Raw genomic sequence first — 24477 nt, 5'->3', positions numbered from 1 at the left:
ACAGCATGTTAGGGGCCAAGATGAATTTCTTCAGCCTCCTGAGGTTGAAGAGGGCTGTTGTGCCTTCTTCACCACACTGTCTGTGTGGATGGACCATTTTAGGTTGTCAGTGATGTGCACGCCGAGGAACTTGAAGCTTTTTACCCTCTCGGTCAGATTGTGGTTAATTCTCTACTAATTGGGAATCTGCCATTGGATATGTATTTCCTAGAAAGGAAGGGGTATACTTCACTGGCACCGAGCTCCCTGCCATCCAGGACCTCTATACCAGGCGGTGTTAGAGGAAGGCCCTATTTTTTTTAGTCTTACAAGCGGTACCGATGCACCAAGTCTGGGACCAACAGGACCCTGAACAGCTTCTACCACCAAGCCATAAGACTGCTAAATAGTTAATTAAATAGTTTACCAAATAGCTACCCATCTATCTGCATTTACCCTTTTTGCATTAACCTTTTCGAATCATCACACACGCTGCTGCTACTGTTTACTATCTGTCACTTTATTCCTAGTTATACAGTCAGGTCCATAAATATTTGGACATTGACCAAGTTATTATTATTTTAGCTGTCTACCACAGCATATTGGAGTTGAAATGCATTTTGAATCTGTTGCTGTTAACCCTCAATATGAAGTCCAAAGAGCTGTCACTGCCAGTGAAGCAAGCCATCATTGGGCTGAAAAATCAAAACAAACCCATCAGAGAGATAGCAAAAACATTAGGTGTGGCCAAATCAACTATTTGGTACATTCTTAAAAAGAAAATACGCACTGGTGAACTCAGCTGTGGTGGATGACAGAATCATTATTTCCCTGGTGAAGAAAACCCCCTTCACAACAGTTGGCCAGATCAAGAACACCCTCCAGGAGGTAGGCGTATCTGTGTCAAAGTCAACAATCAAGAGAGACTTCACCAGAGTAAATACAGAGGGTTTACCACAAGATGCAAACCATTGGTAAGCCTCAAAAACAGGAAGACCAGATTAGAGTTTGCCAAAAAAATATCTAAAAAAGCCTGTACAGTTCTGGAACAACATCCTCTGGACAGATGAGACAAAGATCAACTTGTACCAGAATGATGGGAAGAGAAGAGTATGGAGAAGGGAACCGCTCATGATCCGAAGCATACCACCTCATCTGTGAAGCATGGTGGAGGTAGTGTTATGGCTTGGGAATGTATGGCTGCCAATGGAACTGGTTCCCTTGTATTTATTGATGATTTGACTTCTGACAAAAGCAGCAGGATGAATTCTGAAGTGTTTAGGCTTATTATCTGCTCAGATTCAGCCAAATGCTTCAATAGTCATTGGACGGCGCTTCATAGTGCAGATGGACAATGACCCAAAGCATACTGCGAAAGCAACCCAATACCTTTTTAAGACAAAGAAGTGGAATGTTCTGCAATGGCCAAGTCAATCACCTGACCTGAATCCAATTGAGCATGCATTTCACTTGCTGAAGGCAAAACTGAAGGTAAAAAGCCCCATGAACAAGCAGGAACTGAAGACAGCTGCAGTAAAGGCCTGGCAGAGCATCACCAGGGAAGAAACCCAGCATCTGGGGATGTCTATGGGTTCCAGACTTCAGGCAGTCATTGACTGCAAAGGATTTGCAACCAAGTATTAAAACTCACAATTTAATTTCTGATTATGTTAGTTTGTCCAATTAGTTATGAGCCCCTAAAATTGAGGGGCTATGTATGAAAATTGTTGTAATTCCTACACGGTTCATACAATAATTTTGACAAAACCCTTCAATTAAAGATTAAAGTCTACATTTAAAGCACAACTTGATTGTTTCCTTTCAAATCCATTGTGGTGGCGTACAGAGCCAAATGATGCAAATTGTGTCACTGTCCAAATACTTATGGACCTGACTGTATGTACAGTTGAAATCGGAAGTTTACATATACTTAGGTTGGAGTCATTAAAACTCATTTTTCTACCACTCCACTATAGTTTTGGCAAGTCATTTTTCCAACAATTGTTTACAGACAGATTATTTCACTTATAATTCACTGTATCACAATTCCAGTGGGTCAGAAGTTTACATACACTAAGTTGACTGTGCCTTTAAACAGCTTGGAAAATTCCAGAAAATTATGTCATGGCTTTAGAAGCTTCTGATAGGCTAATTGACATAATTTGACTCAATTGGAGGTGTACCTGTAGATGTATTTCAAGGCCTACCTTAAAACTCAGTGCCTCTTTGCTTGACATCATGGGAAAATCAAAAGAAATCAGCCAAGACCTCAGAAAAGAAATTGTATATTTAGTGTTTGTTGGATTTATCTGAGCAAGGTTGATTGGAATTCTGTTCATACAGAACATTACAAAATCTAACGAACAAACACTTTGTCACACACATAAAGTGGCACTCACTCACACACTCACACTCACAACATATTGCTTATACCATAAGTGTATGGATTATGACTTAACATGTGCAATAGAGAATGAATATGCATGTACTGTATTTTTCTGCTTAATTTGCTTAAATGCAGCCTTTGTCTATAATATCATTGTTTTAAGAGGAGAACAAAAGAGCAGAGATGCCCTTCTGCTATTTCATAGTAATCTGCAGAACACTGGCTCTATTGTTTTATTATTGGGTGGCGGCTCCTTACCAACCCACTAAGCATTTACCAACGGCAATGTCTTTTGGCCTTGATTCAAATCTAAATAAATCATAGATGTCTATATTTGGTTCAGATTTGGTCCGCTCTGGACAAGCCTTGATTTCAACGTCCACAGACGTCCGGCCTTGATTTGGCCCAAACAAAGAAGTCTATAATTGGTTCAGATTTGGTCTGGTCCAGACCTGAACAAATCTGAACCAATCATAGACATCCATGTTTCACAAGTTTGGACAGCACAGTACAGTAATTCTCCCATCTATCTCTCTCTCTCTCCTCCCGGAGGACCTGAGCCCTAGGACTATGCCTCAGGACTACCTGACCTGATGACTCCTGGCTGTCTCCATCCCCAGTCCACCTGGTCGTGCTGCTGATCCAGTTTCAGCTGTTCTGCCTGCGGCTATGGAACCCTGACCTGTTCACCGGACGTGCTACCTTGTCCCGGACCTGCTGTTTTCGACCCTATCTCTCCCTCTCCCTCTCCCTCTCTCTCGCTCTCTCTCCCTCCCTCTCTCTCTCCCTATACCGCACCTGCTGTCTCAAACTCTGAATGCTCAGCTATGAAAAGCCAACTGACATTTACTCCTGAGGTGCTGACCTGTTGCACCCTCTACAACCATTTGCACCCTTTGCGACCATTTATTATTTGACCCTGCTGGTCATCTATGAATGTTTGAACATCTTGAAGAACGATCTGGCCTTAATGGCCATGTACTCTTTTAATCTCCACCCAGCACAGCCAGAAGAGGACTGGCCACCCCTCAGAGCCTGGTTCCTCTCTAGGTTTCTTCCTAGGTTCCTGCCTTTTCTAGGGAGTTTTTCCTAGCCACCGTGCTTCTACATCTGCATTGCTTGCTGTTCGGGGTTTTAGGCTGGGTTTCATTTGATTGATCGATTGATTACAGTACAGTAGAGCACAGCAGAGTACAGTACATTACAGTACACTAAACAGTACAGTAAAGAAAAATAGCGTACAGTACAGTACAGTAGAGCACAGTAGAGTACAGTAAAGAAAAGTAAAGTATAGTGTACTGTATTGTTACCTACTAAACTCCACTGTACATTACTGTACTGTACCGTACTGTACTGTACTCTACTGAATAAAATTCTACATAGGAGTAAGAGCATGTTATCTACATTCCTATGATATGACATAAAAGTACTCATATCTCAGGGTGTATTTAAGAGAGCTTGAGAGGTGTTCTAACCGGTTAGGAGTTGCCAGAAGATGGCTGCATTGAGACGACAGCAAGCACGCACATTTAGGGAGAGGAGGGATGTTTTACAAACATTTAATAATGACAATTTAATCAAAAGATACCGGTTAGATAGGGATGGTATACTTTATGAGACTGACCTTGTCCGTGATGCTATTTCTCCATCTACGGTAGGAGAGAGACACTTGATAACTACCTTTTAGGCCATACTCTGAGTGGTGAGTAAATTAGGTCACATTCATACATTTATCTCAATTCCTAGTAGTAATTCTGAAACGTTTGATTACTAAGGGCCCTGGTCTGCACTGACCAAACGTGTACTTGTTTGGAAGCGGAGCTCATTAGAATAATACCCAGCATGCTTTGCAATTGTTTGTTTTTACATTTACATTTTGGTCATTCAGCAGATGCTCTTATCCAGACCGACTTAGTCAGTGCATTCAACTAAGGTAGATAAAAAACAACATATCACAGTCATAGCAAGAAAAAATACAATTATGTAACCATTACTAACAATGTTATTGTAGTTGAACTATCTGTTGGTTTATTTTATTTTGAACTGCATCACTGCAAGTTTAGCGTGTTTGAAAAACTGAACATAAGTACATGTGACAGATGGCAACAACAATAATAAATATTATGTTGCAATCATCAGTTGGCTCCTCTTTCCTATAGTAAGAGGCTTGCAAAATTATTATTGTGCTTACCCAGAGAACTTCTGTAAATTAAGTATTTTCAATTTCCAGAAAATATGTATTTTCGGCATCCGAAAATTACAGATTTTCACCTTTCATTCAGTACCTAAAATGCACCTGATGTCAACATCTGGAAAATATGCTTTTCAACGTAATTTTGCTCGCAGAGGTCACAATGGACTAGGAGGATAAGAATGACATCTCAACCAAATTGATTTTTTTTTTAATGTAGGCTATTACATAACTGAATGAGTAAGAATGTTGTCTAAAGAAAACTTCAAAGGTGCCCTGTAATACATGAATGTGTAAAAAGTCTCACTTTATTACCTGGTTAATCCCGGCATGTATCAAAAGAATGGGGGATATTTTGAGTTCTTTCTAAATAGGTTTTACGCCAGTCTCTAAGTGTTTGTTTGAGCAGACGGCCCCCTTTTCGCCAAGATTAACATTTCATATGATCTTTCCTGACAGAGGATTTTCTTTCAGAGGCCCCTTGAAGGATAACCAAAATAGGGCATTCTGCAAATCAATTTTGGCTGAATCGATTTTTTTATTTTTTTTATTTTTTCAATTTGTGCATTTATTTCCTCACTTTTTTACAAAGTTATGGACATCGTGTTTTTAACTTTTGTTTTACACAGACAAGTTTGGCCAAAGTGAATTTTTAAATAGATAGCCTTGGTAGCACTTGGACCAGACTATGGACAATGCATAGGGCTCTCCAACTGTAAACATATGAGAGATGTGTGCGATTATGTTTTGAAGGGAGGGGTTTACGCTTTGTAGTAGCCTATTATTGAGTACTGTGGAGCAGACCGATCCGAAAGCAGATTCTGTCCCTCTACGTAGACTGGCCTGCTTCGTGGTTGTTTTCTAAACCGGCGAAAGAACAATACTTTACTTTGTGAACTCTATAGGTAAGTTTTGCGCCTCCGAAGTTGTTTGTGTTGTTTATCCGACTTGGTGAAATGTTGTGTAGTGCACACGAACGTAGACTATAACGCGTGCGATGCTCTTTTTGGGCTATGCAATGTTGCAATTTATTAGATATGTCATTTTAAAATGATAGATCTTTACAGCAAACTGCACACGGTGTACACACCCAGCAGATTCCCAATAATGTGACTATCCTGCGGTTAGAACTTTTTCAAAAACTAAACTAAACTTAAACTATAAAGAATTAAAGAGTCGATATTGATCAGTTATGCATGGTAATCAAATGTGGTTGTTGTTATCGAGTATAACATGTTTTATTATATGGCTAATCACTTTAGAAAACCTATTACCGATCTGGATGTGAATTCTGGAATGGCCCCCTGACATAGATTCTTATCAGACAAATATGAGGAGGCAGTCTCCAAACTCATGGAGAGGAATGGGTGCCGCTCTCCATTATAAGAGACAATACTTAGGCTGCATATTAATTGACAATTTCAGGAAATGTGTTATGTGATGATTTAATTATGCTTTTGATTGTTTTGCCAGTGGGCTAATTTTAGGATAAATTACACCTATAAAAAATAATTGGGTTACGAATGCATTCGTTTTAACTGGATAATATAGTCCCGTGTAGCGCAGTTGGTAGAGCATGGCGGTGCAACGTCAGGGTTGTGGGTTCGATTCCCACGGGGGACTACTATGAAAATGTATGCACTCACTACTGTAAGTCGCTCTGGATAAGAGCGTCAGCTAAATGACTAAAATGTAAATAATATCTCAAGTTATACAAAACAACATTCTACTTTACACAAAATAGATCATTTTCCACTTAAAAGCACTTTCCTTTAATTTGCTGTCATCCCAAAATATTTGTGGCAAGGCATTGCCAGCACTGGACATTCTTCTGCTATAAACTGTGGCCTAGCGCTGTGGCGTGGGATTTTACTGGCTCTTGTAGACTAATACTAGCTGTCTTCAATTGCCTGAGCCAAGGGATGTCATGAAAGCAAAGGATCCATCAGGTCAGGTCCTCTCCACTGGGGGTCCAAATGACAGCCTTGGCCCTCATCAGGGATAGGCCTAACCATCTGCACTGGGTTGGCTGGAATCCTAATCCCTATGTAGATCTAGCTGATGCTACACAGCACCAGTTGAGCCCAGTTAAACCATGATTAATCTGAGTAATCAACTTGATATCTAAGTTTATCAAAGTAACAGGAAACGCTAATGTTATCATGGGCTTTAGAAGGCCACTCACTGATTCAACACTGTCCAAACAGTGTGTGGTATTCCAAGAACCTCGTCTCTCTCTCTCATCTCACCACATTGTGGTACAGTAAAGCATTGCAGTAAGATGTGCAATAACTCCAAATGAACCCACCCACGTAGTTTGAAGGTATCATGTCCTGTGCAATCCCACCATCCCTTGGGCCAACCAGCCAACTACCTCTTTTTATTTCAACGTACTTTATCTCAGCCTTCCATTTGATCTCAGATTGATTACATAGTAGTTACTGTGAAGTGAGTGAACGGTAGAAAAGGGGGTTAGGGGGCTATGGAGCTGCAGAATGCTCCAAGCTAGACAGCACAGTAATTGTCCATGAAGCTGTATCTGATAACACTGCAGTGTTTGGAAAATATGAGGGGAATGCCCTTGCCTTATAAGGAACAGATTGAACCTGCTGACAGACGATTGGAATAGCCTTTGGAATGCATAACAGCCAGGCTTAGTTTTTTCGTCTACTTCTGCCTCTTTTTTTGCCTCTTTCGGCTTCTTTTCTTTAGCGTATAAAGAGCCTGGGTAATGCGCTGTGCTGTGCGGGGGGAGGTGGGGATCTGGAGGTAATTCTGCACAGTGATAACAAGGGTTTGGCATGGGCTAGGGCCCGGGCAGGATGTAGGGAACACTGCCCTGGGTTTCCGGAGTCTGGTGTGCCCTGTGTAGTACAGGTTGTAGTTACTCTGCTCTCTCTGCCCTTCATTTACAGACTGTTTCAGGATCAGTTCTTCCATAACCTTAATCATTACTCAAAAAGACGTAAAGATGGCTTCAGACCAGTGGTGAAGGGAGGAAAATACGCCCTCAAGGACTAGAGAAGGGAGTTTAGGCCTAGTTGGCTGAAGGTTGGAACTTTGGGATGGAACTTGGACATAGACTTGAGGCTTGACCCTGGAGCATACGATAGATTGTGGCCAAGGGCAGGGCTTTGATGCAGCGTTTGGATTTACAAACAATATAGTAGATCCCTTTAACTGTACTAGATAACTTTTCATTGCTCTCTGACTGACCTGAGCTACTTGTGTTCAAGGTCCCTGCAGGTGTGAAAACACACATTTTACTCTGGAATCACTACCACTGTCTTCAGGGTTGAGAAGCTGATAAAGTTATTAAAGACAATGTGAATCCAGGCCCTCTCTCTTTAAAGGAGTGCCTGGAGACACTGTGGTTATGAGAAAAGGCTATTTGTTAGACACAGTTATATTTGAGAGAAGGCTAGTTGAAGCATAATGTCTTTTAAAGGTGGCGTCCTCTTAGGATTCATGAGAAATATCTCTCATTTTATTTTTCTGTGTGTCTCTCTGAGTCTCTCTGGCTGCGTTTACACAGGCAGCCCGATTTTGACCAATCCCATCAGATCTTTTCATATCAGATATTTTTCAGAGCTGATCTGATTGGTCAAAAGACCAATTAGTGAAAATATCAGAATTGGACTGCCTGTGTAAATGCAGACAAAGAGTTCTGCAGTGCCTCTGTGATGCGAGGCAGAGCTTTAATCCACTGCAGTATTCAGTTCCAGTAGTTCGTTATATCTCTGCTGCAGCCTGCAGTTACTATTACCACCACTGAGAGAGGCTGCCAACTAAACTGAAGTATGAAAAAAGAGAACCTGCAGAGGAAATTGTGTAACACAAACTAGTAGTTTGTTCATTTTTGTTATTACCATTGTTTACCGATAATATATTCAATTTATGTTTGCCAAATGTTCTGCAAGGAGTTTTAAATTATTACATGTTGACATGTAAATCCAAACATGCACAGTGTTCTCTGAGTTCGCCAGAGCACATTTTCTGGTTTGTCTTATAATAGACGACTTAAAGTATGTCAAGCATATTTTGCATAGTTCAGTTAATTGCCACTTGGCTTGATTTTATGCAGATTTGCTGCCTCAAGATATATTTGCGGGATCGAGGAGACATCTTTATATGCTATCAGTTACACAACAAAGATGTCTCTTCTTCGTCTTTGATCAAAAGAGTCAACATCATCAATGTCTCCAAGGGTGAAATCTAATTGGAGCACAAAGCTCAAATTTGGGTCCTCTCGACAACTGTTCTCGTGGAGCGTTCAGTTCTTTTGAAGTGGAGGATGATTGACATGGAACTAAACCTCAAGGGATTCTGCCCTGGACTCTGGCCACAGCATACTCACTGTTATTTATTTTCTGCTTTGAATATGATAGCATGTAATTTGAATGCACTGTATCCAGAACCGCACAGTAAGTTGTATAATATGGTAAAGTTGGAGCACATTTGGAAAATATGAGAAAAAAACAGGAATCTGCTTAACTCTTAACTGGTGACGATCAAAAAATGGGGGCAAATGGGGCATTCCTAATTTGTGAAGTAAGAGCGGCCAGCTGAAACTCTAGATTTAGTTTATTTAGGACCCAGCAAATATGCAATACTTACAGATGTTTTGTTAGTAATATATAAATACAAAATTCATCTCACTCTCCTTTTTAATCTTTCCTGTCATGGCATGAAATCCTCTCTGTAATTGAACTTTATATTCTGTTTGTTGTTCTTCATTAACCAGCCAGGTTGCAATGGAAAGGTTCTGCATTGCTTTAGAACCCGTGCCAAACCAGGCTCGTATGTCTCCTCAGTCCTTGGTATGGAGAGACCCTGGCAGTAGTAGAACTCTTCTGGGGAACGAAGAGTCTGGATTTCTCCCTGGTGATGAAGAAGAACGCTGACACTCGTTCTTTTTGCTGTGGCTCAGATTAGAAGGCCTGTTAGATCAAACCTCTCCCACATTTCTCAGACTTTGAAGTGCTATCATTCAAGGCCAGATTCCCTAATTGGTAGCATGGCAGACTGTGTTGATAATTGGCACATTTACCTATCAAATGCCAGTTGGCAGGCAGCGAGGCCTCCAGAAGTCCACCAGCTGTATAAGGATATTTTCACATCCAATTCACTCACAACACAACCAACTCTCTTTTTAGTGGATGGGCGACGGTACAGGAACCCTTGGCTTACTCAACCCAAGTCTTATAAGGTAAAAGTAAATTTTTCACCCCCAAGGTATAGCTCTGAAGGGTGGGGGTGATCATGGGAGTGTGTGTTCAGTTCACTACCCCGAGACTCATACACTACTACTTATGTCATTCTCCAAAGATGTGTTATGTTCAGTTCCCAAAACGACGGCGGGCTGAAAGTGTGTAACATTGTTGAGCAGGACTTTTGCCCCTGGGCTTCTTTCCTCATCTGATAAAACAAGCACAGGAAATGTCTCTGCGAGCTGATTTGCTCTGTGTTTGCCTTTGGCGTCTTCCCATAGGGACCACAGACATGCCTAGTGCTTCGACCAGTCCACCGGCACTAAGTCTCTTCACGCCCCCCCCCCCCTTTACAGCCAGCTAACATTCCTCCTTCTCTCCCTCTCCTCCCTCCTCCTCTCGCCGCCCCTCCTCAGCCCCCAAAACTAAACAAACATAGCTAATCAAGGCCTTCAAATCACCTTTTTAAAAGTCCCATATTTTAGGTTACTGGAGCAATTAAAGGTCCTATAGGTAATATAGTGAGGTAAATCCCAACAGTGTGCGTGAAAGATGCTATTGAGTAGGGGACCAGTGAGGTCATGTGTTTGGAGATGGAGAGAGTGTCTATGAATAGCGACACGGCTATGAGGGAACAGACATGTGTGCTTGTGCGCGTGTGTGTGTGCGTGTGTGTGCACTTTTAAAAAATGTAACGCCCGCAAATCTAGTTGTTCAACTAATTATTATTAAATAACTGGTTCCACAGCCTTTTTTTTGTTTACTGAACTTTTCGGTCAAAGTGTTACCTGAACGTAACATTTTTAGTTGGCCCAACATTAGAAAACATAGGCAAAAGTTCTGTCAACTTCAAATTATGTCTTTGCTCAATTTGTCTCATATGCTCATTTAACAAGAAATTATTATTTTTGGAATCTTACCTAACAAAGGCTGTGGAACTAGTTAAACACTTTTTACAATGTTTTCAACATACATCTTTGACACACAATTACCTTGTGCATTTTCACAGTAACTATTATTCAACATGTCCTCACCTGGGATTGAAACTCACAACCTCTTGGTTCATGGCATTACGAGCATCCTGCTACGCCACCATGTCTGAGTCAATTATCAGTTCATCTGACTGTTCTCTCATCATTGATTTGATTTACTTATTTACTTATTTTAGGTTTTTCTGTATAGTTGTTGGTGGGGCATATTACTTTGTTTTAATGTTATTCCTTAATCACTATGATAAATAAAATAGATTTTCTTGAGTGTACTTTTAACAGATCTGAGGTTTACTTTTAAATCCAATGTGTAGCAATACAGGTGAAATCAGTTATTGACACAGATATGGTGGCGTAGCAGGAAGATTAGAACGCTGTGAACTGAGTAGTTGTGAGTTCAAATCCCAGGTGAGGACATGTTGAATACTAATTATTGTATAAATGAACACATGCACAATGTAATCGTGTGTCAAATATGTACGTTGAAAATGTTGTATGTTAAAAGCACTGTGTGTAACTAGTTCCACAGCCAAAATAATAATTTCTAGTTGAATTAACGTATGAGAAAAATTTAGCAAACACAGAATTTTCAGTTTACTGAATTTTTGCCCACGTTTTAACATGTTAGAACCAGTTACTTCATAATATTTGTATGTGTGTGTGTGCGCGTATGTGTGTGTGTGGTACTGCATGGATGGTGGAGGTGGTGAGAGCGAGGGGGAGTGTGATTTCATGATGAATGCTGGCTCTCATGGGACAGAGCGTCTGGAGGAATCAGGCTCTTAGGTAACGAGGGGATTTACCATTCATATACAGCCATTGGATTTACCTCATGCTCAGACACGCAGAGTGGTATCTATTAATTCGAGAAACTGGAGGATTTGCGTCATTGAGTTCTCCGATTGACATCAATGGATGATTTGTGTGTCTGTGAAACTTCGAGTTATGCAGGCGTACGGTTCTAGAGACAGGATTCTGCATTTTATTGCTGACCCTCCTTACTGTGAGAGCACACGAGAGATGAGGATATTGCTCATCGGTGTGTCACACAAGTCTAGGCTCTGACTGGTATGACACAGGATGCTGACGTGCTGCGCAAGTTGTAACACTACTGTACTTTGAGTAACACTTTAGTGGAAGAGAATCTAAGTCCGTATGTAGTTACCTTTAAAAAAATATATATGTAACAAACTTTGTCGGTTCATTATGTTGATTGTGTTACTTCAGTTCAAAATATGTGACTTTGGATCTACGGTATCAATACAGTTAGACTGAGTTGGATCATTCTGACCTGTCTGGATCAGGGCCACAGCATTGGACAACACTCCCTTGCACAGCACAGCAGCAATCCGAAGTGATGACGGCTGCCATTTCTCCTGTTGGAGCCAAATGTTATGTTTTAAAGGTGCAGACCTTCAAATTGTCTCTAGTAATGTTACCCACCTGAATTAGCCAGCCCAGTCTGGGGTCTGTGTTCTGGCTGGTATTAGGAGCAGTAGTAATTGTTTAAGAGTGCATTTATTGAGTGTACTCTCTCCCTTGTAATCAGAAGCATATTCAGGCATTTTCATACAAGCCTCTGAGGGTTGCTCAGGAATGTATTACAAGCAACGAGAGGAGCCGAGCAGCAAGCAGATCTCCCCTTCCATTTCTTTTCCATTTCACATGTCATTGCTCCATACAGAAGAAGGCAATGGAATCTGAATAAAGCTGAAGATCAACGCATCGAAAATGGCTGACATCTGTCACGATCGTCGTAGTAATGAGTAGACCAAGGCGCAGCGTGAGAAACAAACATGACTTTAATTAGTTAAAGTTTCTAAACAAAACAAAACACGACTCGTGAAGTCCACGGTGACAATGACCGAACACGGAACAAAAACCCACAAACCCAAAGTGAAACACAGACAGTTAAATATGGCTCCCAATCAGAGACAACCAGCAAACAGCTGACACTCGTTGCCTCTGATTGGGAGTCACTCAGTCAAACATAGAAAATGACGAACTAGAACACCCAACATAGAAACAGAACACATAGAATGAACACACCCTGGCTCAACATAATGAGTCCCAGAGCCAGGGTGTGACAGTACCCCCCCCTAAAGGCGCGGACTGCGACCGCGCCTCAACTAAACAAAACAGGGGAGGGCTGGGCGGGCATACCTCCTCGGCGGCGGTTCTGGCTCCGGCCTTGACCACCACCCTCCAATACACCCCCCATAGTGCCCCTGGTCCAGTCTGTCGACTTGCACCCCTGGCTTGGTGCGTGGAGGAGGAACGGGCCTTACCAGGCTGACTTCTCGCACCCCTGGCTTAGTGCGAGTGGCAGGAACAGGCCGGACCGGGCTGGCGACGCGCACCGTAGGTTTGGTGCGAGTGGCAGGAACAGGCCGGGTCGGGCTGGCGACGCGCACCGTAGACTTGGTGCGGGTGGCAGGAGCAGGCCGGGTCGGGCTGGCGACGCGCACCGTAGACTTGGTGCGGGTGGCAGGAACAGGCCGGACCGGGCTGGCGACGCGCACCGTAGGTTTAGTGCGTGGAGTAGGGACAGGCCGGGCTGGGCTGTCGACGCACACCGTAGGCTTGGTGCGTGGAGCAGGGACAGGCCGGGCTGGGCTGTCGACGCACACCGTAGGCTTAGTGCGAGTGGCAGGAACAGGCCGGGTCGGGCTGGCGACGCGCACCGTAGACTTGGTGCGGGTGACAGGAACAGGCCGGGTCGGGCTGGCGACGCGCACCGTAGACTTGGTGCGGGTGGCAGGAACAGGCCGGACCGGGCTGGCGACGCGCACCGTAGGTTTAGTGCGTGGAGCAGGGACAGGCCGGGCTGGGCTGTCGACGCACACCGTAGGCTTGGTGCGTGGAGCAGGAACAGGCCGGACCGGTCTGGCGACGCACACCGTAGGCTTGGTGCGTGGAGCAGGGACAGGCCGGGCTGGGCTGTCGACGCACACCGTAGGCTTGGTGCGTGGAGCAGGGACAGGCCGGACCGGGCTGGCGACGCACACCGTAGGCTTGGTGCGTGGAGCAGGGACAGGCCGGACCGGGCTGGCGACGCACACCGTAGGCTTGGTGCGTGGAGCAGGGACAGGCCGGACTGGGCTGGCGACGCACACCGTAGGCTTGGTGCGTGGAGCAGGGACAGGCCGAACCGGGCTGTGGAGACGGATAGGAGGCCTGGAGTGAATAGCGGCCACCACCCGTCCTGGCTGAATGCCTACCCTCACACACTCTGTGTGAGGCATCCGCACAGGACGTACAGGGCGGTGTACCCCTGGCCTGGTGGCCTTCTGGATCCGCCCCCTTTTCTCCTCCGTCAGCCCCGTCGTCCATGCCGTGTGCCCCCCCCCCTAAACATTTTCTGGGGTTGCCTCACGACCGTCCGACGACGACCCTGATCACGCCGTAGCTCCTCTCTACGGCGCGCCTCCACCGTCTCACTCCATGGCCGGCGATCCATCCCGGCCAGGATTTCCTCCCAGGTCCAGGACCCCTGCCCGTCCAAGATCTGCTCCCACGTCCAGGCTGCCTGCTCCTGGACACGCTGCTTGGTCTTGGTATGGTGGGTTTTTCTGTCACGATCGTCGTAGTAATGAGTAGACCAAGGCGCAGCGTGAGAAACAAACATGACTTTAATTAGTTAAAGTTTCTAAACAAAACAAAACACGACTCGTGAAGTCCACGGTGACAATGACCGAACACGGAACAAAAACCCACAAACCCAAAGTGAAACACAGACAGTTAAATATGGCTCCCAATCAGAGACAACCAGCAAACAGCTGACACTCGTTGCCTCTGATTGGGAGTCACTCAGTCAAACATAGAAAATGACGAACTAGAACACCCAACATAGAAACAGAACACATAGAATGAACACACCCTGGCTCAACATAATGAGTCCCAGAGCCAGGGTGTGACAACATCGAGGATCCATCCCCAATATAGCAGTTATTTTGTTTATTTTGTGTGTGTGTGCGCGCACATTACTGTGTGTTGTGTTTCGCTCTCTCTTTCTCCTGGCATCCTATAATGCCAAAGACGTATCCACCACTTCAGAGAAAGGGGAATGTAAGTATCCCCTTTATCCATATACAGTACTGTGCGAGACCCGAGCCCAGCTTGAATTTGTTAGTTTGGAATCATTTCAGTACCATCGGGTAATTCATAAATTCACTTCACTGTTGGGTAACATGGAGCTGGCATGTGGACTGCCTTAGTCCTAAATGGTACCCTATTCCCTTAATAGTGCACTACTTTTGACCAGGGCCCATAGGGCTCTGATCAAAAGTAGTGCACTATATAGGAAATAGGGTGCCACTTGGGACGTTGCCACTGCCTTTTGAAAGGGGTTTTAATCAGAGCTCCTCTGCAGGGAGAGGGGCTGGCAAACGAGAGTGTCTAGAGACCTGCTCAAGGTGATTGGGAGAAACCATAAGTCAAGTTATTGTTAAAGAGCCCAGGTCTAGGGCAATGGGTCTGGTGCTAATGGCTGTTGAGGTGCTAGCCAAAACTCTGCTAAGAAGGGAGAGATTCAGATTCATGCTGGGTTTCAACTCTCCCACCTACACTTGTAGGATGCTAGTTGATTCATTGCTTGGTCCAAGTATTTTCTTAGTGAAGTAGTTTGACAAGTATTGCTATTGAAAATAAACCCTTCTACCTAACAGGTGGCCATCTTGAGTTAAGATAAATTGATGAGTAGGCCTAGTTATTTAATGGAACAAGACCTCATCTGTAGCATCAACAGTCTGACAGACCGAGAAAACCGGCTAACAAATTGAAATGCAAAAAGAAGTGGCAGTCAGTCAATTCCACACATGCCAAGATGAGGACACTATGTCAACACAACAACAACTCTAAACAAGCAACTCGATAACAAGTGTGATGCTAGGCTACCCAAAGACAATGGAGCAGATCTGCTAGGCTCCGCTGTTTAATTACGCAATGCATGGTTAGACTAAACAAAGTGAGCACAATCATTAATGAAGCGTGAGCGCTTCTTAATTACAAGCCCGTTAGCACTAATGGCTCATCAGATTAATGCAGACTCGTCTTCATGAGGAGGAGCGTTCTGCTAGCTAGCTAAGACAAGACCAGGCTAACTCTGTCTGAGTGAGATGGGTTGAATAGATTGTACACTTGCGATTGGGTGGGGTGGAGGTTTCGGAAGAGGAGTGGGGTGGAGTGGGTGGAAGAGGGAAGGGGTGTGGGCGTATGACGTTGGGTGAGATGGGAGTAGATTAAAGGGTTGGTTTTGTGGGTGGGTGGGTGTGAGGTACAGTGAGGGAAAAAAGTATTTGATCCCCTGCTGATTTTGTACGTTTGCCCACTGACAAAGACATGATCAGTCTATAATTTTAATGGTGGGTTTATTTGAACAGTGAGACAGAATAACAACAACAAAATCCAGAAAAACGCATGTCAAAACTCCACTCCAGGACCTTAATGTGCTTCTTCTTGAGCCACTCCTTTGTTGCCTTGGCCGTGTGTTTTGGGTCATTGTCATGCTGGAATACCCATCTACGACCCATTTTCAATGCCCTGGCTGATGGAAGGAGGTTCTCACCCAAGATTTGACGGTACATGGCCCGTCCATCGTCCCTTTGATGCGGTGAAGTTGTCCTGTCCCCTTAGCAGAAAAACGCCCCCAAAGCATAATGTTTCCACCTCCATGTTTGACGGTGGGGATGGTGTTCTTGGGGTCATAGGCAGCATTCCTCCTCCTCCAAACACGGCGAGTTGAGTTGATGCCGAAGAGCTCCATTTTGGTCTCATCTGACCACAACACTTTCACCCAGTTCTCCTCTGAATCATTCAGATGTTCATTGGCAAACTTCAGACGGCCCTGTATATGTGCTTTCTTGAGCAGGGGGACCTTGCGTGCGCTGCAGGATTTCAGTCCTTCACGGCGTAGTGTGTTACCAATTGTTTTCTTGGTGACTATGGTCCCAGCTGCCTTGAGATCATTGACTAGATCCTCCCGTGTAGTTCTGGGCTGATTCCTCCATTCTCATGATCATTGCAACTCCACGAGGTGAGATCTTGCATGGAGCCCCAGGCCGAGGGAGATTGACAGTTCTTTTGTGTTTCTTCCATTTGCGAATAATCGCACCAACTGTTGTCACCTTCTCACCAAGCTGCTTGGCGATGGTCTTGTAGCCCATTCCAGCCTTGTGTAGGTCTACAATCTTGTCCTTGACATCCTTGGAGAGCTCTTTGGTCTTGGCCATGGTGGAGAGTTTGGAATCTGATTGATTGATTGTTTCTGTGGACAGGTGTCTTTTATACAGGTAACAAGCTGAGATTAGGAGCACTCCCTTTAAGAGTGTGCTCCTAATCTCAGCTCGTTACCTGTATAAAAGACACATGGGAGCCAGAAATCTTTCTGATTGAGAGGGGTTGAAATACTTATTTCCCTCATTAAAATGCAAATCAATTTATAACATTTTTGACATGCGTTTTTCTGGATTTTGTTTTGTGTTATTCTGTCTCTCACTGTTCAAATAAACCTACCATTAAAATTATAGACTGATAATTTCTTTGTCAGTGGGCAAACGTACAAAATCAGCAGGGGATCAAAAACTTTTTTCCCTCACTGTAGTTGAGTAGGGTAGAGGGTTTGGATGAATAGGGGTGAGGAGGGGGATGAGGAGGGTAGAAGGGGTGTGGTTGGAGATCTGGAATGGATAGGGTTGGGTACTAGGGGTGAGGGTTAGAAGAGAGAGGGGGGTTGGGGGTGACAAGCTGGCAGGCCTCATTAAGTGCTGCTTTAATGAACTCAGCAGCTGAGAAACAAAACCCAAGAAAAAGTATAACAATGGAGGCTTGTTAGGGGGAGGCCTGTGTCTATGTCTGCCACGGGTTGGCAGGTTCCCTGGGACGGAGGAGGGGGTGTCTGACTGGTCTGGGCCCTAAAGCTCTGTGCCACCCATTTACTATGACAGACATCTGGGGGACCACCTTGGATAAAGAGCAGCCATTAGTTCAGGTTAAAGTTAATGACCAGTAATGGTACACCACACCTGCCTGGCCTGGGGTTTGAGCCCGTCTGAAATGAAATACCAGTCACTCAGGCTCAATACATAAACAGAGGGAACAGGCTAGAAGTGAATAAGGTGTGTGTGTGCTTGTGTGTGCTTGTGTGTGCATGTTCAGAGGTGGCACAGGTGGATGGGTGTCATGTGAAAAGGAGATGGCTTTCCTTCTGAGCAGATTACTAGCAGAAAAGAAACCAACAAGGTTTTGGATTTGTTCCCATTATACTTAAGTTTACAGAGTAATCTCATTTCCAGTTTTGCCGTTAGCTAAAACTGAACGAACCCCTATAAAGCGAACCTGAGCACTCTGCTAAACCAACTACTTAATTATTTACAATTTCATGGTTGTCTGAGATGTGTTATTCTAATAGATTTGGGAATTAGACGGTTTAAATACCATACATTAACCTCTAAAGCTGAATTTTATTCTTCGTTGGCAGTAAAAGTCACCTCATGTTGAAGAGAGGAGTAGTGTTCTTACATAGAGTTGTGTCAGTGATGTAGCATTAGTAGTCACGTAAAAATACTTTATAGTCGTAAATTGTATAACTGAGGCAATGCGCCATTATACAAAAATAGTTAAGACACTCATGAGAAAACTAACCATGAGGCTTCCAAGACTGGACAAGACAGAGTGAGTGAGACAGAGACAGAGAGAGAGGGGGGGGGGGGGAGGAAACAGATAGACAGGCAGAGGGAGAAAGAAAGATAGAAGGGAGAGAGAGAGAGAGAGAGAGAGAGAGAGAGAGAGAGAGGGAGGAAGAGAAAGTGAGAAAGAGAGTGAGTGCTTTGTTATGTCTCCTAGAGCTCTAGTGTTTCCTGGAATGCCTGGCAGCAGAGTCAGAAGTCAGAGCCACAGGGAGGAGGAGAGAAGAAGAGAAGGAACGGCCTCCTGTCCTGACAGACAAGCACCACTGAGTTGACATAATTTAACAAACCGCCAACGCTCAAGATGTTTCACTGACAAAAATGGCTATGCTACTGAGCTCTATTGAGATTTTGTTTTGTTTGCGAATGGATGTTGAGTGTGGATGGGGCCCATTGACAGATAGGAGTAGGAGAAGAGAGATATACCTGTGCTTTATGGAGATCAATGGCTTCTGGACCCCACTATCACCTTGGGGGGGCCACACAGAGTTGCAACCCGTCCCGGACGGACCGCTGGCCCTCTGCCATGCTAATAATAACAGCCAGCAGAAATATGCACAGAAACGAGATCTCTTATAGTGTAGCCTAGCCTCCTGGATAGGAGAACACTGAGGCACGAGAAGGGTTGTCTCCTCTCTCCTCTCTCCACTCAGACAGGAATGTGTGGTCTTGAGGAGCCAAGCTGAGCTGAACCCCACCACTACCGATTCCTATTATATCACACTGTCCTTACACTGAGCTAGCTGCAGGCCAGAGTCTAAAAGAGAGCTATATTTACACTAGAGGCAAACACACTGTATAGACACTCATATTTATTACACACAGACAGACCTAGACATCTCGTCGTAAGTAAGGCATCTCTAGAACACCAAGAGGGTTAGAATAGGAGACTCCTGGTTTCTGTCTAAGATGGTGTTGTTGATATGGCTCTTCAAAATTAAGGGGATGGTTTAGAATTACCCAGTTCACTCACAGATATCTCACAGAGGGATTTGGTTGTGGTGGTGGTAGGTGGGAAGTAGACTTGACCAGAGTACAGCTCAGTCACATCCATCACATCACAGTTAAAGCATGACACTTACAGTGCCTTGCAAAAGTATTCATCCCCCTTAAGATTTTTCCAATTTTGTTGCATTACAAGCTGTAATTTAAAATGATTTTTATTTGGATTTCATGTAATGGACATACACAAAATAGTCCAAATTGGTGAAGTGGAATGAAAACAATAACTTGTTTCAAAAAATTAAATAAAGAAAAGTGGTGCGTGTATATGTATTCACCCCCTTTACTATGAACCCCCTAAATAAGATCTGGTGCAACCAATTACCTTCAGAAGTCACATAATTAGTTAAATAAAGTCCACCTGTGCGCAGTCTAAGTGTCACAAGATCTGTCACATGATCTCAGTATATATACACCTGTTCTGTTCTGAAAGGCCCCAGAGTCTGCAACACCACTAAGCAAGGGGCATCACCAAGCAAGTGGCACCATGAAGACCAAGGAGCTCTCCAAACAGGTCAGGGACAAAGTTGTGGAGAAGTACAGATCAGGGTTGGGTTATAAAAAATTATCTGAAACTTTGAACATCCCACCGAGCACCATTAAATCCATTATTGGGCCTCCCGAGTGGCGCAGTGGTCTAAGGCACTGCATCGCAATGCTAGCTGTGCCACTTGAGATCCTGGTTCGAGGCTCTGTTGCAGCCGGCCGCGACGGGGAGACCCATGGGGCGGCGCACAATTGGCCCAGGGTAGGGGAGGGTTTGGCCAGCAGGGATGTTCTTGTCCCATCGTGCACTAGCTACTCCTGTGGCGGGCCGGGCGCAGTGCACGCTGACTCGGTCTCGGTGTTTCCTGCAACACATTGCGGCTGGCTTCCGGGTTAAGCGGGCAGTGTGGCTCGGTTGGGTTGTGTTTCGGAGGACGCACGACTCTTGACCTTCGCCTCTCCCGTGCCCGTACGGGAGTTGCAGTGGTGGGACAAGACTGTAACTATCAATTGGATACCACGAAAAAGGGGGTAAAAAAATTAAATAATCCATTATTAAAAAATGGAAAGAATATGGCAACACAACAAACCTGCCAAGAGAGGGCCGGCCACCAAAACTCACGGACAAGGCAAGGAGGGCATTAATCAGAGAGGCAACAAAGAGACCAAAGATAACCCTGAAGGAGCTGCAAAGCTCCACAGCGGAGATTGGAGTATCTGTCCATAGGACCACTTTAAGCCGTACACTCCACAGAGCTGGGCTTAATGGAAGAGTGGCCAGAAAAAAGCCATTGCTTAAAGAAAAAAATAAGCAAACATGTTTGGTGTTCACCAAAAGCATGTGGGAGACTCCCCAAACATATGGAAGAAGGTACTCTGGTCAGATGAGACTAAAATTGAGCTTTTTGGCCATCAAGGAAAATGCCATGTCTGGCGCAAACCCAACAGCTCTCATCACCCCGAGAACACCATCCCCACAGTGAAGCATGGTGGTGGCAGCATCATGCTGTGGGGATGTTTTTCATCGGCAGGGACTTGGAAACTGGTCAGAATTGAAGGAATGATGGATGGTGCTAAATACAGGGAAATTCTTGAGGGAAAGCTCTTTCAGTCTTCCAGGGGGGTGAATAGTTATGCACGCTCCAGTTTTCAGTTTTTTGGTCTTATTTCTTGTTTGTTTCACAATAAAAAATATTTTGCATCTTCAAAGTGGTAGGCATGTTGTGTAAATCAAATGATACAAACCCCCCAAAAATCAATTTTAATTCTAGGTTGTAAGGCAACAAAATAGGAAAAATGCCAAGGGGGGTGAATTATTTCGCAAGCCACTGTACATGGTTTTAGCAGCGCAATGAGAACCTCAACAGATAGGAGTTTGTGGAAGAGAGGAGTTTGACTGATAAATTAGCCCTTGTCTCTGGTCACGATTTCCACTCCCATTCCCATTCATCAGTCTGTACTGCTACTGAACGCATCTCTTTGTGTCACACCTGGCCTTTAGCCCCCCCCCCCCCCCCCCTCTCATACAGATGTGCTCAGGCCTGCTGAGTGATGCTTGGATGCAAAGAGCAACAGACCTTGTCCTCTATCTCTTCCTCATATTTAGTCCGAAACCAAAACAGCCCCGGCAGCCATCACATTTAAAAGCTCCATACTCAATCACAACAAACTCCATTATAATCAGTTATCCTGACTGATTTTTTAAATGTATTTGTTCACTAAACAAACAAAATGTTTTCCCAAGGGGGTCTCGAAGCAGCCTAAATGCTGGATCTCTTTCCTGTCCACTCAGAGTAATAGCCTTCGGTGAGGTCATCGTGCTAGAGCTAGAGCCTTAATCCTCTCTGTCTCTCTCTCTCTCTCTCTCGCTCGCCCTCTCTCTCCTCTATCTTTCTCCTATCTCTCCCCAAGAATGCAACAGGCCCCTTATTTTTAAAGATCTCTTGTCACGTAATACCTTTGAAAATCCTTGCGCAATGCTTCAGAAAGCGCATTCCGCAGCCTGATTTACACATTTGTGCGTGGCTAAACGAGTGGATTGATGAAAATGTATATGCTCTGAGGTAAAACGTGTAATTTTGAGGCAGTGGTCGTGGTACCAATTTCCTGTGGGGCAAAAAAATGCGATACACAAACATCTGTCTGTGTCAGCCCGTCATGTTCTGAGCAGGCCTCACAAGCTTCTCCTGGTGTGTAAGCGGTTGCGTCATGGCTTCATTGCGGCTCGCGTTGCTTGTACGTTTCCATGTAAGGCAAGACAGGAAGGCATTTCTCCCACTGTGATACAGACCAGGCATGTAAATCACTCAAATGTTTTCATTCATATTTTTTCAGTCATTTTTTTTCTCAAAAGTATAGGCAATTTTTTTCTCTAGCAATCGAAGGGTCTCTCAATCTCCGCAAAACATAATTACGTTTTTTAGGGGAAACTTGTCAGAAATGTTTTGGTGTACGATACTTATTTTTTCTTTACAAGACACATCAGGAACTTCTCAGGGCTTTATGAGAAATACATTTGTATGTTCCAGAACATGTGTTCCAGGTGCCGTGACAGATACGGTGTCTGTCTGAGTCCATCCCACCACTGCTCTGGGTCATAATAATTATGTGGAGAAAATTGGGCAGCTCAGCCAAAATCCCCTGGGACCCTTAAAGGGGCTGTGTTTTAAATGCCTTGTTCTTGTCAAATCAAAAGGGGATTACAGCAGGAACACTGGTCTGTAGGCCTGGTGGCTGGGTGCCTTGTCCTGTCTAGCTATATGATTCACTATGTCCTGCATGTTCCATATGGGAGACTGAATATGAATAGGGGCCCAAACTATAATAGACTGCTTACCAGGGGACATGCTAGCCTCTGTGGTCCCATACTGTATACTGTAGACAACTCTTGTATCGTTGTCATGCTATACATGTACTGTATAGGACAGTGGTCCCCAAACTTTTCTAAGTCAAGATCACTTTCTGAGTCATAATGAAGGCAGAGATCTATCGCTCAGAATTATTTTAAAAACATGACTTAAAAAACGTAGGCCTATGCAACATTAACCTATTAAAAACAGTTCTGTAGCAATGAGGTTTGTAGTAGGCTATATAGCCAATACGATATCAGTGCATATTGGCTATGCTTGAATTGCCCTGCCAATGTTGTTCTTCTCAGACCATTTTAAAATTATATTTAAAAACTTGAGGTACAGTGCATTCGGAAAGTATTCAGACCCCTTGATTTTTTTCACATTTTGTTACGTTACAGCCTTATTCTAAAATGGATTAAAAATATATATATATCATCAATTTACACACAATACCCCATGATGACAAAGTGAAAACAGCTTTTTAGAAATATTTGCAAATGTATTAAAAATAAAAAACTGAAATACCTTATTTATGTATTCAGACCCTTTGCTATGAGACTCGAAATTGAGCTCAGGTGCATGCTGGCTCCATTAAACATTCTTGAAATGTTTCTACAACTTGATTGGAGTCCACCTGTGGTGAATTCAATTGATTGGACATGATTTGGAAAGGCACACACCTGTCTATCTAAGGTCCCACAGTTGACAGTGCATGTCAGAGCAAAAACCAAGCCATGAGGTCGAAGGAATTGTCCATAGAGCTCCGAGGCAGGATTTTGTTGAGGCACAGATCTGGGGAAGGGTACTAAAAAATGTCTGCAGCATTGAAGGTCCCCAAGAACACAGTGGCCTCCATCATTCTTAAATTAAAGAAGTTTGGAACCACCAAGACTCTTCCTAGAGCTGGCCGCCCGGCCAAACTGAGCAATCAGGGGAGAAGGGCCTTGGTCAGGGAGGTGACCAAGAACCCGATGGTCACTCTGACCGAGCTCCAGAGTTCCTCTGTGGAGATGGGAGAACCTTCTAGAAGGACAACCATCTCTGCAGCACTCCACCAGTCAGGCCTTAATGGTAGAGTGGCCAGACGGAAGCCATTCCTCAGTAAAAGGCACATGACAGCACGCTTGGAGTTTGCCAAAAGGCACCTAAAGACTCTCAGACCATGAGAAACAAGATTCTCTGGTCTGATGAAACCAAGATTGAACTCTTTGGCCTGAATGCCAAGCGTCACGTCTGGAGGAAACCTGGGACCATCCCTACGGTGAAGCATGGTGGTGGCAGCATCATGCTGCAGGGATGTTTTTCAGCGGTAGGGACTGGGAGACTAGTCAGGATCAAGGAAAGATGAAAGGAGCAAAGTACAGAGAGATCCTTGATGAAAACCCGCTCCAGAGCGCTCAGGACCTCAGAATGGGGCGAAGATTCACCTTTCAACAGGACAACTACCCTAAGCACACAGCCAAGACAACGCAGGAGTGGCTTCGGGACAAGTCTCTGAATGTCCTTGAGTGGCCCAGCCAGAGCCCAGACTTTTACCCGATCTAACATCTCTGGAGAGACCTGAAAATAGCTGTGAAGCGACGCTCCCCATCCAACCTGACAGAGCTTGAGAGGATCTGCTGTAGCGTCATACCCAAGAAGACTCGAGGCTGTAATCCCTGCCAAAGGTGCTTCAACAAAGTACTGAGTAAAGGGTC

The 24477-nt window shown here is 44.4% G+C and overlaps 1 protein-coding gene across 3 annotated transcripts in view; it reads left to right on the top strand.

The window, feature by feature from the left end:
• The first annotated feature begins 5331 nt into the window (after nucleotides 1-5331).
• cald1a (caldesmon 1a) overlaps nucleotides 5332-24477 on the top strand; it is a 63677-nt gene continuing 44531 nt past the window's right edge. For all 3 annotated transcript variants that reach the window (XR_014614170.1, XM_084175810.1, XM_084175807.1), the window contains exon 1: nucleotides 5332-5461. The gene's annotated coding sequence lies outside the window, so the exon portion shown is untranslated. The remainder of the gene's footprint in view (nucleotides 5462-24477) is intronic.

This window comes from Coregonus lavaretus (assembly GCF_964263955.1).
Source record: "Coregonus lavaretus genome assembly, chromosome: 13".
Classification (NCBI taxonomy): domain Eukaryota; kingdom Metazoa; phylum Chordata; class Actinopteri; order Salmoniformes; family Salmonidae; genus Coregonus; species Coregonus lavaretus.
This window is presented reverse-complemented; position numbering and strand designations above follow the sequence as displayed.